The sequence below is a fragment of the Helicoverpa zea genome, chromosome 6, assembly GCF_022581195.2.
Source record: "Helicoverpa zea isolate HzStark_Cry1AcR chromosome 6, ilHelZeax1.1, whole genome shotgun sequence".
Lineage (NCBI taxonomy): Eukaryota > Metazoa > Arthropoda > Insecta > Lepidoptera > Noctuidae > Helicoverpa > Helicoverpa zea.
Genome location: NC_061457.1, coordinates 10,279,489 through 10,297,272, shown reverse-complemented (window position 1 = coordinate 10,297,272; position 17,784 = coordinate 10,279,489).

The window sequence follows — 17,784 nt, the reverse complement described above, 5'->3', positions numbered from 1 at the left end:
CTACGAAGTGCTACGCCGTAGCAGAGCTTATGAGGCCTACACCATGCTTACTTTATCTCTGTACATGAACGTTTATAGTAAATGTTTTTGCTGTTTATTACTCGTTACTTACTTCACTGAATAGTACCTATATACATATTATTATGTTGACGTATGAATAATATCAATAAAATTATTTAGACATAAAAAATACTACACAAAATTGTATGCTAAATTGTAAAGACAAATTAAAGCTCAGTTCAGGTTCATAAAAAGGTTTCTTTATTAACTAGCTTTTGAATAAGTGCCTACATCTAATTACCTATGTGCATGTAGGTTATAAATTATTTTTCCATGTCGGTTCCAGCACTTAACCTTGACAGTGCTACGCCGTAGCAAGTAATACGACAAATACAATCAGATAAGGTCTTCGTGCATACAACACCTATGTTTGCGTTCATCTTTACAAAAAAGTACTTGGTTAAAGGTGTTGTCAAAATGTCAAAAAATATGAATATTATGTGGACATATTGGGGTCAATTTAAGTAACACTTTCATATTTTAACGCAGCATTCATTTTAAATATAGTCTACAATATATTATTACACAAAATCATGCATCATTCATAGTGTATCTCCCCAGCCAAAGTATAACGTTCCTTTTTCTGAAAGTAACAGAATTACTAAACCACCCACTATTTGGGTTCCTCATCCCAGAAAAGCCAACTCTTAATAAAATCAACATCTAAGGTTTCCCTTATTGGTATTCGGGCTGTGCTGACCTCAATTTCTCGTTTACTTTACCCCAAATTGTATACCTTCTAACTTTTAGTTCTAGGTCAGTTAGCTAGAAGTTTTTCTTCACCTTTACCTAAAGTTGTAATGAGAAAATATACTAAAAGCATTATTATCTTAGTCTACCTACCTTCTTGTATTAGAGGGACGGACATGCTCATTGTTTCAACAACTAGTTTCTATCTGCGGTTTCACCAGTGTCCCGTTGATTACTACATGTAGCCGGATAAAAGTCACCTTCCTCGATAAATAGGCTATCTAATACTGATAATTTTTGAAAACAGTACAGTAGTATGGAGATACAAGCTTTCAAGCAAACAACCTCTTCAACTTTATAATATTAAGTTTAATCTCACTTTTTGATAGCTCTGACACATAATTGTGATCTCACTGAATTGTCCATGTTATTACATACATACATGGAAAACCTTGACCCAATTATTATATACAAACATTCTTGAACATTTTTTATGAGTCTAGCTTATAGAAAACCAATCAATCAACCTTGGGCGAGGCGAATATTAGATCACACTTTCAACAGTGTGATCTAATATTCGACCGAATAACGATCACGCAACCTTTCCCTTATCTACCACTCATCTCTCTAAGGTCATTGACATTGGAAAGTCTGGAACATTACAAAAGTCTATTGTTGCCATACAAAGTACACTTTGTCTCTTATGATCAAAGCCGACAGGATTCTTTTGTAGGCCAAGCTTAAGTATCATCTGTATGGAGATGGGAATTGTAATGACTTCGTCCTAGTATAGATTTAGATTTTGTCCTCAGTTAGGATGATTCCTTATAAGAAGGGGCGTTCAATAAGACTGTTAAGAATTAATCTCTGATTGTCATCATTGAATATGGTTTATATTGAGTGGGCTATGGTGAGTGTTGCCATTAAACGCGTACCAGTAACGTTTTATTAGGGCAGCCAACATCTATAGAGAACAATATATTAATCCATAAAACTCAGTAGAGGTTCAAAGCCAGTACCTACTCAATATTATGATAAGGCATTGCGCGTAGCAAAATAAATTCTTCTGATACTTGATTTTTTAACTTTGAGGTTAGCTATCTAATAATCTAATCTAGCTAATCTTTACGATTTTTTCATTTAGATCTTGTCGAGTTGCTTTGCTTGTCCTAAGTTGTCTATTAGTGGCTTCACAACAGTTAATAAAACAAAACACTACTGCGGGTATAATTTCAACTTCAAGTAAAGTTGTTTCGTGCAAACTGAAAATGAATTTTGAGTGACAAAGGTTTAGTCAACGTGACAAAAGACGGCTAATATAAGCTGAGAAAGAGAACTCATTTATTAGAATGTCAACTTTTCATAAAGTCAGCCCCCGAAACGCCTACCTGTCACCATTTTCTATCTTCTGTTTTGCTGGTAGCTGCGAAATAAACCACGTATTTCTGTTTGATATTATATAGCTTGAAATAACAGATGGTTTCTTATAAAGAACATACTCGTAGATAGAACAGATAATAATCTCCATAGAATTTCTTAGAAGTAAACAAAATCTATACCTTCTTTGGCTACGCAATCTGACTACGCCGTAGCAGGACTACGTAGTAGGCCTAGCGAAATATTACGTCATTGAAGAAAAGTATATATTGGTGGATATATTTATAATTTCTTTACTTGTTAACACATTACTTGTTTCTACAATGTTAACTTAAAAAGTTGAAATGTCGTATATGGAGTCGGTATATTAAATCGGTTGTTCTCTAGCAGTGACGTGTTTCATTACACCGAACCTCATTTCTTTACATCAGACTGCTTGCGCAACATAAAGTTTTTTTAATCAATTTAACGATGACACACATAATTGCTGCTTGAAATATAGTAGGTATGACGTGGTCATACGTAAGCAAGCTACTTGTTTCTGTGGCTACGTAGCACCAAGCCACCGGCCTTGGGTTTTTATTTATTCATGAGTATCGCATCGTGTGGAAATAAGGCCTAGTTTATAGAGTGTGTACGTAAATACTCGAACAAGAATAGAACGAATAAAGTTTAAGCTTTATTAAGAATTTCTTTTGTAAAGTTGTTACTTTGTTGTTGATTATTTTTAATAACAAATGAACTGTTTTTTCCACTTTCTGTGAGAGAGACCAGAAAGTTGCTTTATTCAAATCCTACTGAATTGAAAACATGATGGCTTTTGAGCATTTCATTATTTACATGTCTTTAATTGTATATGTAAATGTTAATTATCTACATTCATGTAATTACTAATTATGTATATAAATTCTAAATTATAGTTTTCATCATACATCGTAATATGATAAGGATTACACTTTATCGATGGACGTGCCATGAAAATAACTTTTAAAAGTAGGTGCATAAAACACATCTATTATTTATTTATTATTACTTATGTAACAAATTGTGCTAAACTTATAAGTCACAACACAGTCAGATTTCTTACAGTCGTTTCCTGCATGACGGCAAGATCAAAGCTTTTCGTTTCGAAATGTGTATCATGTTGGGAGTTCCATTCGCCCATCCGGCTATCTATTTGACATAATGTCGGCTATTTTAACGAATAAAACATGACATAATCATGAAAATAATTATTGCTACGTGGTCTATATGTATCTAGGCACTTCTTGATAAATTACCTCTAGTAGACCTCTGGTATAGATATATTGTTTTCTTCCCCAATTCAAGTCTACTGGGGCTGCGGGATTGTCCGAAATACTGACTGTAGCTCTGAAATACAAAGGGCTGTAGAAAGGACAAGGTGGTTTTCTTACCAACTGTTGGAGTCTCACATGCTTTCGATATATCCGCAAACTACCCTCTATACCTAGATACTAAAGAAAAAATGTAACTTGTGAAATATGTTATCAAAAACCTTGTTATATTGTTTTTATAAGTTACGATCTTTTTTTGGGACACATAGCTTGAAGTGGCGCCGTGGCGCTCGCTAACGATTCGTATTAGAATCGGTGTGTGGAAATCATTTTCAAGTTACAGTTTATACAATTACACAGTACGGAATAAATTAAGGCTGAATAAATTAAGCTTGGTTACATATCGGGTCTCCGTCATAGTTGCATTCCTTTTTTTTAAATGGTCATTACATTCTGCTTCATAATTTTATACCTCTTCATTTGTGGCTATCACTTTACAGTTACAGTTTTATTTGAGAGGTCTTAATGACTTTCTTTTCTCTGTGAGCTTAATCAACGAACAATACAACAAATAAGAAAACAGTTTGATACGAGTATATTACCAAAAAGATTGCCAAAAATAAATCGCTTCTACATACCAACTTTCTTTTATTAGAAAGATCTGTCATCGAAGCAAAAAGTATTAATATCCGTGACGTCATACGTTATAGCTAGTGATGCTACAGGCTCTCACGCGCATACTCTCGACATAATCGCGTGCACGTGAGGGATATGCACGTGAAGTGATGCGACAATGCAACGTATGCGCCTGTTACTATAGTGGCCATGCCAAGTAACACTATACGGAGTATTCCATTGTTTATATGTAATTTTGGATGAGATTTAGTGAGCGTTGTATCGATGTTAAAGTAAATATATTTATGGTATGGCGTATAAAATATTCAAACACAGTTGTGTCAGATGAGCGGGTTTCGTAGCGACTTTTCAAGCACCGTTTCTCAGCACGATGCACGGTGAATGGCGCGGTTGCACGATGTCCCGTGTTTCAACAACTTTGATACTTTTCGCATTTTCCAGAGGTTTTTCACATTAGAAAATCGATCAAAAACAAAAAATAATCTCTACAATTAAAACTAAAAAAAAAGATAGTAATTCGTTGTTTTTTAGATCTGCTTAGATTAATTTTTCATCTTTTATATTTAGGATTCATTTTTTCTTTCTTTTATATTTAGGAGAGATTTACATACTATAAGTTTTCTTTGACATTAACGATTGATTTTCAGCAGTCCATTTCACTTGGCTCGTGTTTCACTGCATGGTCTAATGACTTCTGCCTCTTTAAGTGCTCAGTTGCGTCTGACTGCATCCAAGGAAGTCGGAATCGTTTGAGATATTTTATAGTCCCGATATAGCTGTGAATCTTAGCTCCATCGCAACCTAAATAATAGACAATGATTGTCATTAGCCACGTGCATGCACTTTTGTTCGGTTTCCGTGTCGTGGACTCGCCAATTTTTCTATTGGTGTATATTTGGCAGTGCTATCAGACCATACATCTAGCTTGGCACGGCCGGCTGAGTCTACATCATTGCCAGCAACATTGTTCCCCACCAGACACTAACGCGTATTGCGCACACGTCTGTCAAGACCACTATTAATCTTCTCAAAGACTGTGAAGTTTTTCTAGACAGACGCTTTTCTGGATTAAAGCTGAGACATACTTCGGGGCAAAGTTCCAGACCGAGGTCTATCGGTATTTCTGTGTTTTGCACCGCTTTGGCATAAGAACGCGTGGAAAACTTTTGGCTATTTTGGGCCAAATATTTCCGTGCATTTATGCCATCGGAAAATGCGAATTTCAATTTTGCCTTCCTTAATGGTTATGAGACCGCGAGTAAATACATGCTTCTCAAGACATTGTAAATGTTCGAAAGACCATCTGAGCTGTTCTAGAAATAAATCCAATAATATAACAGAACCTGGGCACTCATCATAATTTACGTTTGTTTAGAACACTAACTCGCTACGGGCTGGTTACGATTATAATCTGTTATCTAAATTGTAATATATTCCACTGTTTTAGAATGTTTTGTATAAACTATATTTATGATATCGTAAATTAAAAACGTTAAACTAATGAGAACTCTATTGTGGGGTTAAGGTGAAATACAGGTTACAAACATTAACTCATTCGAGCAAGGATACTGTCGAAATTGAAGCACACATGTTTATTTGCGTATAGGCGGAGCTAGATTCGGGTTTTATGGTTGTATGATAATGGCATCTACAAACGACAATAAGTACGTTAGATACAGCTGTAAATAATGTTTAGCTTTTATCGGTATACAAGGGTCGGCAGGTAATTCCTGGCGGCGCGCCAAACTAGCCCACGCACTCGCTCGCATACTGAACGACATTCTATAACCTAAACTGAACCTTAACGTTCCAAATTTTAAGTAATATTTCTCTTGTTTTGTAAGCAAATCTTGAAATTGATGTCCAAATCTCCACTGCCATCTGCCTTGAGCCATGTATTTTTATTATATCGCGTTTATCGCTGGGCCATCGTGAGTTGTGTTCGTCAATAAATTACGGGCCGCTGAAGTGTTGATGTTACGTGCAGGGAATTTTATGAAATATTGTATTAATACCTTCACATGATCAACAAAAAGACGAGTGATGAATTAAGACGAAATGGTAATACATCATTTGAATGTGAAAAGTTAAGTGGCGTTTAGCGTAATCCATGGAGATCGTTTAATCTTTATATACAAAGGGAATTGTATATTACATTTATCATGGATGGGTTCCTAATTTATAACATCGGTAGATAAATTGCTGCATCTTGGCTATGTAATAAATATGTACGAAGTGGATACGATATGATAGTTATAATTTAATATCCTGATATAGGGATAGGACGTCCTCAGGCACGGTGGAGTGATGACTTGTGCAAGACGGCTGGCAGGAGCTGGATGCGAGAAGCCGAAAATCGATCTCAGTGGCGTGCACTTGGAGAGGCCTATGTCCAGCAGTGGACTGCGATAGGCTGATGATGATGATGATGATCCTGATATATTATCAAGTGGTTTTTGGTCTGCACATAAAAGGGTATCTACTGGTCTCGCCTATTCTTGAAGTAGGTAATTAATTATCAATGATGTCGTGTTTGGTTCTCCTTATTTTACAAATGAAAGTCGGACTAGATTAGAGCATCGCTCGTAATGGTGACTGCACTGTTACACGTGTTTCTGATTGGCAAATGTACATAAAGCTGCAATCGAAATACGGAATCTGCTACCCACGGTAACAATGCTAAAACTTCGTCACATGATTACTCCCGTCCATCTACCTGAACTCAAACAGAAATAGATGATTGTTATTCGTGCTAGTCGCGGTTGTAGGCATATTTTTTTGACATTCTGAAACTATGGACTGTTATAGGTTTTTCTGGTAATGCCTGATTGCCTGCTAATAAAAATGCATATGTAAATATATCTCTTTTATTCAGTTTCAAAAATACAGGTATATATCACAATGTCTCAGTTGAGTATACGAATGTTCACGAAATTATATCATAGTGTGACATCTATAGACACGTTCGTTGCTGGGATTTGTGCGCTCGAAGGTAGTTAATATTAAGTTTGAGATAAATGTCTATACAGTTAGGTCTACGTTTCATTACGACTTAAATAATGACAGTATAGAAAGCATCGACGTAAAAAGGTGGGTAAAGGACCAACCTCTCAAATACGAGGGCGCGGGTTCGATCCCAGGTCAGGCAAGTACCAATGCAACTTTTCTAAGTTTGTATGTACTTTCTAAGTATATCTTAGACACCACTGACTGTGTTTCGGATGGCACGTTAAACTGTAGGTCCCGGCTGTCATTGAACATCCTTGGCAGTCGTTACGGGTAGTCAGAAGACAGTAAGTCTGACACCAGTCTAATCAAGGGGTATCGGGTTGCCCGGGTAACTGGGTTGAGGAGGTCAGATAGGCAGTCGCTTCTTGTAAAGCACTGGTACTCAGCTGAATCCGGTTAGACTGGAAGCCGACCCCAACATGATTGGGAAAAAGGCTCGGAGGATGATGAGAAAGCATCGACGTAAGACCAGCGTCAGATTACGGGGCCGCGCCGGCCACGCTCCGGCGAGCGTGCGACAAACAGTTTCAATTCGACACGTTCCTTTGTACCATAAGATGAGCTATCACAAATAGCGATCGAACTAGTTACGTATGTATATTCCGGGCTAATTAATGCTGAATTTATAATTAGTGCTGCGAGTCCCTGGTTGTGATATATTGGGTTAAGAATCATTCGTCCAACTGCTAGAGATATGGATTTGGACGCGATAGTTTTGTTTTTATCCGTATTCCCATAACATTAAACTAACTCTCGCTGGATACCTCATAACGAGATACACGAGAGACAGAATTATGAAGTGTCAGAGCCTATACGATGCGGAAGAAGACCTGTAGTAAGAGGCCAACTGAAACGGTCCACGATTTCGCAATAGACAACGTTAGGCAACAGAATATATAGCTATGAACTCTGTTGAATACCTATCTAAAAATAACGATAGTGATCATTCAATAGGGGATCATTAAAACAGCCCTTTTCCGGGTGTAAAAAAGGGTAACGGACGACTGACAAAATTACGTGACCAAAACGCAAAACTTAACGAGAGTCTACAGGTAGGAACTTTTTTTCAAGTCACTCAAGAGGCTGAATAAAAAAAAAGAAAATCGATTCGTATTGTTACTTCAAGATACGTTAAAATAGTAGAACGTAGGTGTGTTTTCAGTATCGAACATTAACTGCACACGAATATCGAAGTAAGATACGTCAATATTTATGACGGCGCAACCGATACTCATGATTTATCATTGCTCGTGTTTTTTTTATTTAAGTGCATGTTTTATGACGTTTTAGTATTGGTTTACGTTTATTTTCCAGCATATAGGAAAAGCTCAGTTGATGCAGAACGGCTTCTACCGGGAACGCAACGATAAAGTTGCAGAAATAGAATAAGTACCTGATATATTGTACTATAGGTGGAACTTGTAAATACTTTGTTGTGATAATTTACTGTGGAGGAAGTATTTTCAGCTTTATTCTTAGTTACGAGATAGCACAGCAATATGAAGCCACTGTTATCGGGCATATACCAGGGGCCCGATTCTCCTAAGTTAATAATGTCAAAATCGAATAGAAATCGAATCGCAATATGATAGCAATAGCAGTTTTAACCATATCGGGCATTCTGCTACTAATAAAAGACCAATCGTATTCGATTGACATTTGATTGGTGTGCGATTGGTCTGCTATTTTGGTGATTTTGGTCAATACGGTAGTTTGCTGTACAATCATTTTGCAATCGTAAATCGTTTGCAGACAAAATGATTCATTATTGAATGACAGAAAAGGATAAAAACGTTTATTTCAAAGAAAAAATAGCGGAATGCCACATACATTTCAATCGTAATCGAGTCGGGATTGGATATCAGTCGAACGTGAATCGTATATTGCTTAAGTAAAATTAGGAGAATCGGGCCCCTGTATACATAGGTTTCAGTAGGTTAGGTAATTCCTTTCAGTTACCTACTTTAGTTTTCTCACTTGGGGTTATACTCACTTGGTTCGTATCCTATTTTATAATAATCATTTGGTAGGAAAACTATAAAGTATTTATAATTATCTTTTTAAACTACAAATTAGACGAATTATGAACGTTGATTGCTAAAATTGCTCAATCTCGAAATTGGTCCCTAATTAATTTCAATTACTTACCATCTTTTTGTCTTTTAAACATGACTTTCTGAGAAAAAAATAAGAACGGAAACAGTTGGTTTATTTAAAAGTTCGAGGTAACACTTAGACTTCGTCGTTTGTCTATAATTAAAGTCGGCGGAAGTCGGCGATTAAATACTGGGCAAACTGTAGCTTTTTACGTCACTAGAGAAGTTTTTAACGATTTTCGATGAAACTCTTAATTGAAGCCATATTTTATAGAAGTGTCTTTACCCGTATTATTTCCGATTTACTCACCTTTTTCATTGAATCTGAATCTTGGAAATGAATTAATGTTCTTGGCACTTCCAGAGATTACCGAGTACCTGTAAACCCTCTCAAATTCTTCTACTTGTGAGTATAATAGATATGTCACCGTAAGATTACAAACATCGTTAGATTACAATCTATCTCGAGAGATTGTAAACTGTCGAATTATTGTAAACCGTAACATCTGATTGCAATTTAACGCATTATTTTTCGCTATATTATAATCTATCGATGAGAAATTGTCAAATTGTCAACTGTCCGAAAGCTCTCCCTGATTGGTCAGTCTTTTTGTAAGATCGAGAGCGATGTAGAGCGGTCAAATTGTCAACTGGCGTAGAACGGAATGCATCTTGCGCGCTGATTGGTAGAACGTCAAAAAAGACAATGTTCTTTGCTACTCCCGGTGTCACAGCTCTTTGACGTGCAAAAATAGGTAAGTGACGGTTTAATTTTTTATAAAATCAAAAATTGTACTTAATTTTTAAGACTCAAATTACACACAATTAAAAATTGTATTAAAAATTGAAGTTAGTGACGAAAACGAATCGCTGCGAAACCGACTCCACGTAGTCTTGTCTGCCCTACCCCTAGAGTGCAATTCAAAACCGCGTAGGCGCGGAGGGGCGAGGCGGCCTGCGAGCTGAGGCGCAGGTAGTTTCAGCGCTCGCCGCCGCGGCTGAGGCTGGCCGGCGGAGCCGGCCAGCAAGCCGAAGCTGCGGTGGTGAGCGTGAAAACCATCTGCGACGATAAGCTCGCATGGGACCGCCGGAGCCCCGCAGCGCCGGAGCCGTGACAGAAGTTATGCTTGCTGCATGTTGCATGCTTACTTCCATGCTGGGTCAATTAATATGGGATGTGTTATATTTTAAACAAAAAACTCAGTAGGTACGAGTAAAAAAATTAGAAGGTAAATAAATATTTTTATGATGTCATTTAATAGTATTTAAGAAGTTTACTGTTAGAATGCATGCTACAAATTTAGATGCAAAAAAATAACCACCATGCTAAGTTGTATTTAGAGTGGAAGATAACTCGTGGCTAAGATAGTATTATTTAGATGCTCGACGCTTTATTAATTGTGGCTGACTTAGTAATTTAGAAGGCAACATACATTTTTGGGGGCGAATAATGATATTAAAAAGAAGCCTGTTTAATTAGCACCCCTTTTATTTTATTTTTAAATATTAGTTTGTATTTGAAGACAAAATACCTAACTGTATTTTTATAAGAGTTATTTTTATATAAATTTAATACTTGAAGAATTTTTGAAGAGCATTTATTTTATTTAACTGACACCTCTATTTCATTCCTAACTCTACGGGAACTCCATGGGAACAGAACGGCTGGTCGTGATTGGTCGATCTTACAAAAAGACTGACCAATCAGAGAGAGCTTTCGGACAGTTGACAATTTGACAATTTCTCATCGATAGATTATAATATAGCGAAAAATAATGCGTTAAATTGCAATCAGATGTTACGGTTCACAATAATTCGACAGTTTGCAATCTCTCGAGATAGATTGTAATCTAACGATGTTTGTAATCTTACGGTAACAGATACAAGCATTTCTTAAATGACAGAAAAGTCATCATTCATCATTAAAATATCGACCTTGAAATAACTAAACACCAGAGATGGTTAATATTAATATGTAAATTGGCTTCTCTCCTTGTTATTACTGTGAGAACATACAATGTACCTATGTACATTTTCGTACGTACTGAGGGAATCGATAGCCAAAGGATACTTTTAGACGAAAATCTGGGCAATCCCCTGAACTATTTCCAACGGTGTCTATAGATAAATCTTGGATTACTATTGCGATGCGCAAACAAACGCTCAGTCGCTTATAAATGCTTCAAAATGGGGATTATGAGATCAAGATCTGTATATGTAGTGTATCAAATCATTTGTCATTTTTTTTAAAGTACCTAATTCATTATTGTAGAAACAATGCCATTTTATTTCTATGATTTTTCTTCTTCTCACTGTCTTTGTATGCCCATGTTTGTGTTACAAATGTTGAGATGTAAATGCATATTTTGATCATGAGAAACGCAACTTTAGTTCAGAATTTTTAGATAGGTATCTAGAAATAGAATCTGAGCTGACACTGGAATACTGAAATAGCTGTAACCGTGACAAGCAATCACGAAAAAAATCATAGCAACGGCCGGCTAAAACAGTAGCGATGACTGGACCATGTTATGACTTCCCTGTCATGCAGTTTGCCTAATTGTGAATCAATCTAAAATATATCCGTCAGATGTTTATTGATGTAGTTCTGTTTGATTAATGACTTCAGAACCTCGTGCCGCACTACTGTTTCATTTGATCACAGAACACGTCGATGATTTGTGTTCCAATGACGATTATCGTTTATTTTTTATGACCTTCCTGATTTAGCTCATAGAGTACATTATAGGGCATGGCATAACCACGCACATAAATGTCAATCACGAATGCTCCTGCATAGTTTATGCACACACGCAGAAAACATTAAACATTTAAGAAACCATAAACGAGATTGACACAAAATTTTGTTTGCCTTGTCAAGATTAAGAGGGCAAATCAAACGCTCGTAAATTTCGCCTGAGACCGAGAGGTACTCCCACTCGCAGCGCATATGAGTGTAGTTATAATAGAATACTTTAGAGACGCGTAAAACAATAATTAATTTAAAGAAGTGTGCTGGCACTTTTCCATAGAAAAAATCCGCGCTGGTATCACTGTGCTTACTGCCGCATAGACAACGGCAACTGCGGGATCTGTCCGAATGTTTGTCAAATACAAGAAATAAATGATTATTTCACATGTCTCTGTGTTAATTTACTAAAATCAGTTTCTGAAACATTAAGCTGTAAATCTTAATTTAACATTTTGATTTATCACTAGTTTATTACTCGGTTGAATTTTAGGTACATCTTTTTTGAAAAGGTTTTTTTTTTTCACTTTGCTGAATTGTTGCTAATTAAACTAAGGCAGCTGTTGTGGGAAACTAAGAAGTACTGAATTTCAATTAAACTATAGGTAATTACTGAACCACGTGCATGCAATCAATAAATTCAGTTTCTTAGTCACGAGTCCCAATGTAATCTGTTTGCTCTCGCTGTGATTTTAAAATGCCACAATAAATTTCGACGCTCACAAACATTAAAGTCTACGTAGTTGAAATAAATGATTATGTATTTTTCTACCACTTAGTTTCCCCTTGCAATTTCTGCGCAAGTTACAAACAAGATAATGGTCTTTCTGCAGTATTTAATGTATTACAATACCTACTTACCTACACACTGAATGTAACCCTCACTTTTTCGACCACAGTCAACCTTGAAATCTCAAAAAAGGAATAATTTTGTTGTATGAACTACTACAGAGTTTGCATGTGATTTCGACCATTTAATATGTTTCTGATTATGCTGGCTGTCACAAATGTCTGCAGTAGGTAATTTGAATTAAGAATAACCTAAACAAAAGCATGAACAAAAGAGTAGTTGAAGACACGAAATTCTAGGACTTTTTGAAGATTTTCCTTTGCTAAAAAATACTTACATCGCATCCTTCACAGAGATAGAAGTCGTCGTACTCCTGATCAGTTATAGCAAAAACGCGTCATATTATCTCAAGGTTAGTGGCGAGGTGTAATTTTTCCTCTAGGTATATGAACCCAAAGTTTTTTATATCAGAAATGTGAAAAACAAAAATAAAACCATGGTCACAGTGCATGTGAGGTTTCTTATTCGTGCGTCAACGTTCCATTAAATTCAGGAAGAAAAAATATTTGCAGTTATCCAACATTTTGACGTCATGATTTATTTCGTTTGTGATAAATTTCAAATGAAAATACTACGTGAATTTTTGTGTTTTTGTAGTAAGATGAAGCAGGAATACATAAAAGATAATATTTTAGAATTCCTATAGATCTTATTACCTAGGCGAATCTAAAATTGTACAGGAAACTTACTGAGTGCCTACCTACTGAAAATCAAAGGACTGTTGACATTTGTGGCACGGTTACTAACGAAAGCTAACACAGGCTGCGGAGATCGTCATAATGATCATTTAGATTCTACAGAATATACCTTCGTTAGATTTCCATTTCCATACGGAGCTAAAACAGTTTTGATGAAATGCACGCGATTGACAATCAGGAAGTTTAACAATTTTAGTTCCAACACTAACAAGTAAAATTATATTGACTCATCTAAATAGGTTGTAGTAACATTTTATGTTAGTAATAATCTTAACAAAACTTGCCAATTTCCGAGAACATAGTATCATTTACTACATATTTCGAAGTGACCAAGACTTTGAATTGAACACCCGTAATGATCGCTACATTTGCTAAGATTAAACCGGTCCAATATATTGACGTACGCCTGGGATTCAATTATTCATAGCAGCTGTAAGCCTTGAATCTATAAGATGAATTGCTCTAAGAACCTTACTGAGTGACCAATAAAAAGTGTGTACGTGCGCCCGCGTCATTCGTTACGTCAATGCTCCGATACCTTTATATACGTCATTGTGGCAAAAACATTAACATTAGTCATTTATAGGTACGAACACCTTTTTTACCTGCATGTACCTTTTTTTTTTTTTTTTTTTTTTTTTTAACGACGTCAAAAATCATCAAATGACCCCTTCCGCTGTGGGTTAGCAGCGGAGAGGGAGTGTCAGACTCTTACTGACTAAAAACCGTCGTGTTCCGTCATGGGCCTTTTATGTACCAGGGCCGCGGTATCTCTTTCGAACAACCCGCAGCCCCGGCAGGCCTTGGCCCTGCTGGGCCCCGCTGGGGTTGCTGACATCTCTTTGAGGAGCGCGTGGAACAACGCGCGCCGTCGACACGGGTCTGTCGTCTAGAAAGACAGAGGGTCGATGAGCCACCCGAACTCACCGCCCACAGACCCACGCCTACGGTGGCCGGGAGTCATCTCGCGACACCCGGCGCCCATGGTGTCTACCTGGTCCTGCGCGGCGGCCGGGATGAGAGGTGCGAACTCTCTGGCGTTCCGCCTCCTCCTTCTCGAGCATGACCGCTTCGCAGAAGGAGGCGACGGCATCCCATTCCCTCTCGCCCCGGACCATGGCCTGAACCAGGGCCGGACGCGAGAGGTCGCCGCCGCCCAAAGCCTCGACGAGGACCCGGCGGTGCCCCTCCCATGCGGGGCACACCTGGACTGTGTGGTCCACCGTGTCCTCGGGGCTGTCCGCACAATGGTGACACCCGGGCGCCTCCTCACGACCGATGCGGTGCAGGTACCTCCCGAAACAGCCGTGTCCGGTGAGGACCTGCGTCATGCGGTACGTGAGGGCGCCGTGACTCCTCCCGAGCCACTCCTCAAAGAGGGGACTTACCGCCACGATGGTGGCGTGCCCTGCACTGGGTTGCGACAGTCGCTCCCTCCAGGCCACCATGAGATCGCGCCGGAGCTCCGCCCGCTGCGCGACAACTTGCCGCGGCAACGGGGTTTCCCCCCGGCGCTGAGCCTCCTCGCGCCAGTCGTACAGGCGCAAGAAGACCCTCGCCTCCAGATCCCACGGTGGCAGTCCAGCTAGTAGGCCAGCTGCTTCGCGGGAGATCGTGCGGTACCCCCGGATTAGCCTAATGGCTATCACCCTTTGGGGCACGTTCAGGTAGTGTACAGCCCGCGGCCGTACCGAACGTGCCCATACCGGGGCCCCGTAAAGGGCCATGGACCGCATGACCCCCGCGTAGAGTTTACGGCAGGGGGCGTTTGGGCCTCCCAGGTTGGGCAGGAGCCGCTTGAATGCAGCCCCTGCCTTCTCCAGTTTGGGGCCCAAACGTCGGAAATGCTCGACGAAGTTCCACCGGCCGTCGAGGACGAGTCCCAGGTATTTCATCGCCCTCTCGACGCCGATGGTAACCCCCCCCACCGTGACTTGGGAGCCTGAAGGTGGCGCGTTCCGAAGCCCATGAAAGCACATGGCCTCGGATTTGTGCAAGGCCACCTCCAGGCCCAGCAGCTGGATCCTCTCGATGACTGTCGCAACCCCGCGATGATGGACCTATCCGACAGATAGGCCTCGACCACGCGACGAAGGTAGGTCGGCACCCGGTGATACCGGAGTGCCTCCCTAATGCAACTCCAGGGAAGGGTGTTGAAGGCGTTGGCGATGTCAAGAGACACCGCCAAGACGACCCCTCTCCGGGACACAGCATCCCCCGTCGTGAGAGCTCTCACGCGCATGATGGCGTCCACCGTTGAGCGCCCCTTGCGGAAACCGAACTGGTGGTCCGCAAGGTCCGGCCCTATCCCCCCAAGGTGCGCGACGAGGCGGTGTGCGACAACTCGCTCAAAGAGTTTGCCCACCTCGTCGAGCAACACGATAGGCCGGTATGCGGACGGAGAGTCCGCAGGGCGCCCCGGCTTCCGTATGAGGACCAGTTTCCCTGTCTTCCAACGAAGTGGGAACTGGCCCCTCTCCAAGCATGCGCTGAGAAGCCCCCTTAGTCGAGGCCCGAGAGCCTCAAGGGCCAGGACCCAGGCCTTGCCAGACAGGCCGTCAGGCCCTGGGGCGGTGTTTTTGGCTTTCAGCCTAGCCACCGCCACTCTCAAGTCCACCCAAGTCACCTCGGGGACATCGTCGTCGTCGGAAGTGTGGTCCGTACTTGACACCGCGGGTTGCAGAGACATGGGCGGGGGAGATTGTTCCCCGCGCGAAGGGAACAGAGCGCTCACCACCTCCTCCACCAGCTGAGGCCGAAGGCTCTGGGTCAGCGGGGGGGCCCATGGGCGGAGCTTGCCCCGCACCATTTTGTACGGGCGCCCCCACGGGTCCCTGTCCAGAGACCCCAGCAACTCCGCATTGGCCACCTCCTTGGCCTGTATGATGGCCAATTGGAGGGCGGTCTTCGCAGCTCTGTATCCCTCGTACAGCTCTGCTTCCCTGGCTTCTGCATCCGGAGGGCGGATGCGCAGCCTGCGGTGTCTGGTGTACAGGTGCCTCGCAGCGACGCACGCCTCTCGAAGGGCGGCGATCTCGCAAGACCACCAGTACACCTGGCGTCGGGCGCGTCCTGGCGGGGCTCGGGGCATGGCCACGTCACAAATCTCGGACATGGTCTCCCGGAACCACTCCGCACCTGCATGTACCTTATGTAAACATAAACGTACAGTTCTATGCTAAATAGTCTCTGGTAGTGATAAATGCGTCGTTAAAATACCTATTTAACCGTCAAAATGAGAAGTCCGTAAGTATTTATTGTAAAGGGATATTTCTAGCAATGCTCATGCAGAGACGATTATGCAGCGTCTTATGAGCAGAATGCATAATTTATGTCACACGACAATGCTTCCTGATCCGTCTGTTCGTTGCATACGGTTGCATAATATAGCCGGTGCACTGACGTATTTAGGCGAACGAGACTGGTCGTTAATTGCAGTAAATCGTTGTTTTTTATGTTCTATTTATGGAAAATATTTTAAATAATACAAAATAATTATATACAAAAAAAATATATTATATTAAATTCCTTGAATAAATGCATCTTTTGACAATCCTTAAAATGCTATTATAAATTCTGTTTTTATGGAGAGTTCTTTGGGTCACCATTATTTTCGGATGAAATAAATCATACTTTTGACAAAAAGTATTATGTGTTTATCAAATTAGATCCTATACATAAAATATTCTAGGTAGGTATACATCTAGGTTGAATAGTCAAAGAATAAAATATAAATCGTGTACCCATCGAAAGCGTATTGAGGATGCAAGCTAATTATAACTTTTACTTCGGGTTGCGAAAGGGGATGCTATAATTCTTTTATCTAATAACATAAAATCTCTTATACTAAGCACCGATTTGTCATAGTTCAGCTAATTTTCGAAAAGCGTTTTTAATTAAATAATATGTTTGTATGGATATGGCTGTACTTATGCATATGCGTGCCATTGCTATTTTGAACACGGATATGATTACCTACTTCATTTATTTTCATTTCATGCACTTCACTTTTCATAAACTCGTGTAACCTAATGCAGATGTTGCCCAAACATAAATAAACATATTTGATTACAGCAATCCATAACAGATTGCTAAATTCTAAACATTATGACATTTAAATCCTATTCCTGGCAATATTAATACGCGTTCATAATCAACAGTTAATGTAGCGTGCAGCTTTCTCCGAATGTAATCATCCACGTAGTAGATGCACAAGCCCGGGATGCACTTGGTATCAGACCAAAATATCTCTATATTATGCAGATATTACATTATGTGCGATTACCTTGAGTGTAAAATTAGATAGTTTTACATGTGAGCAAGT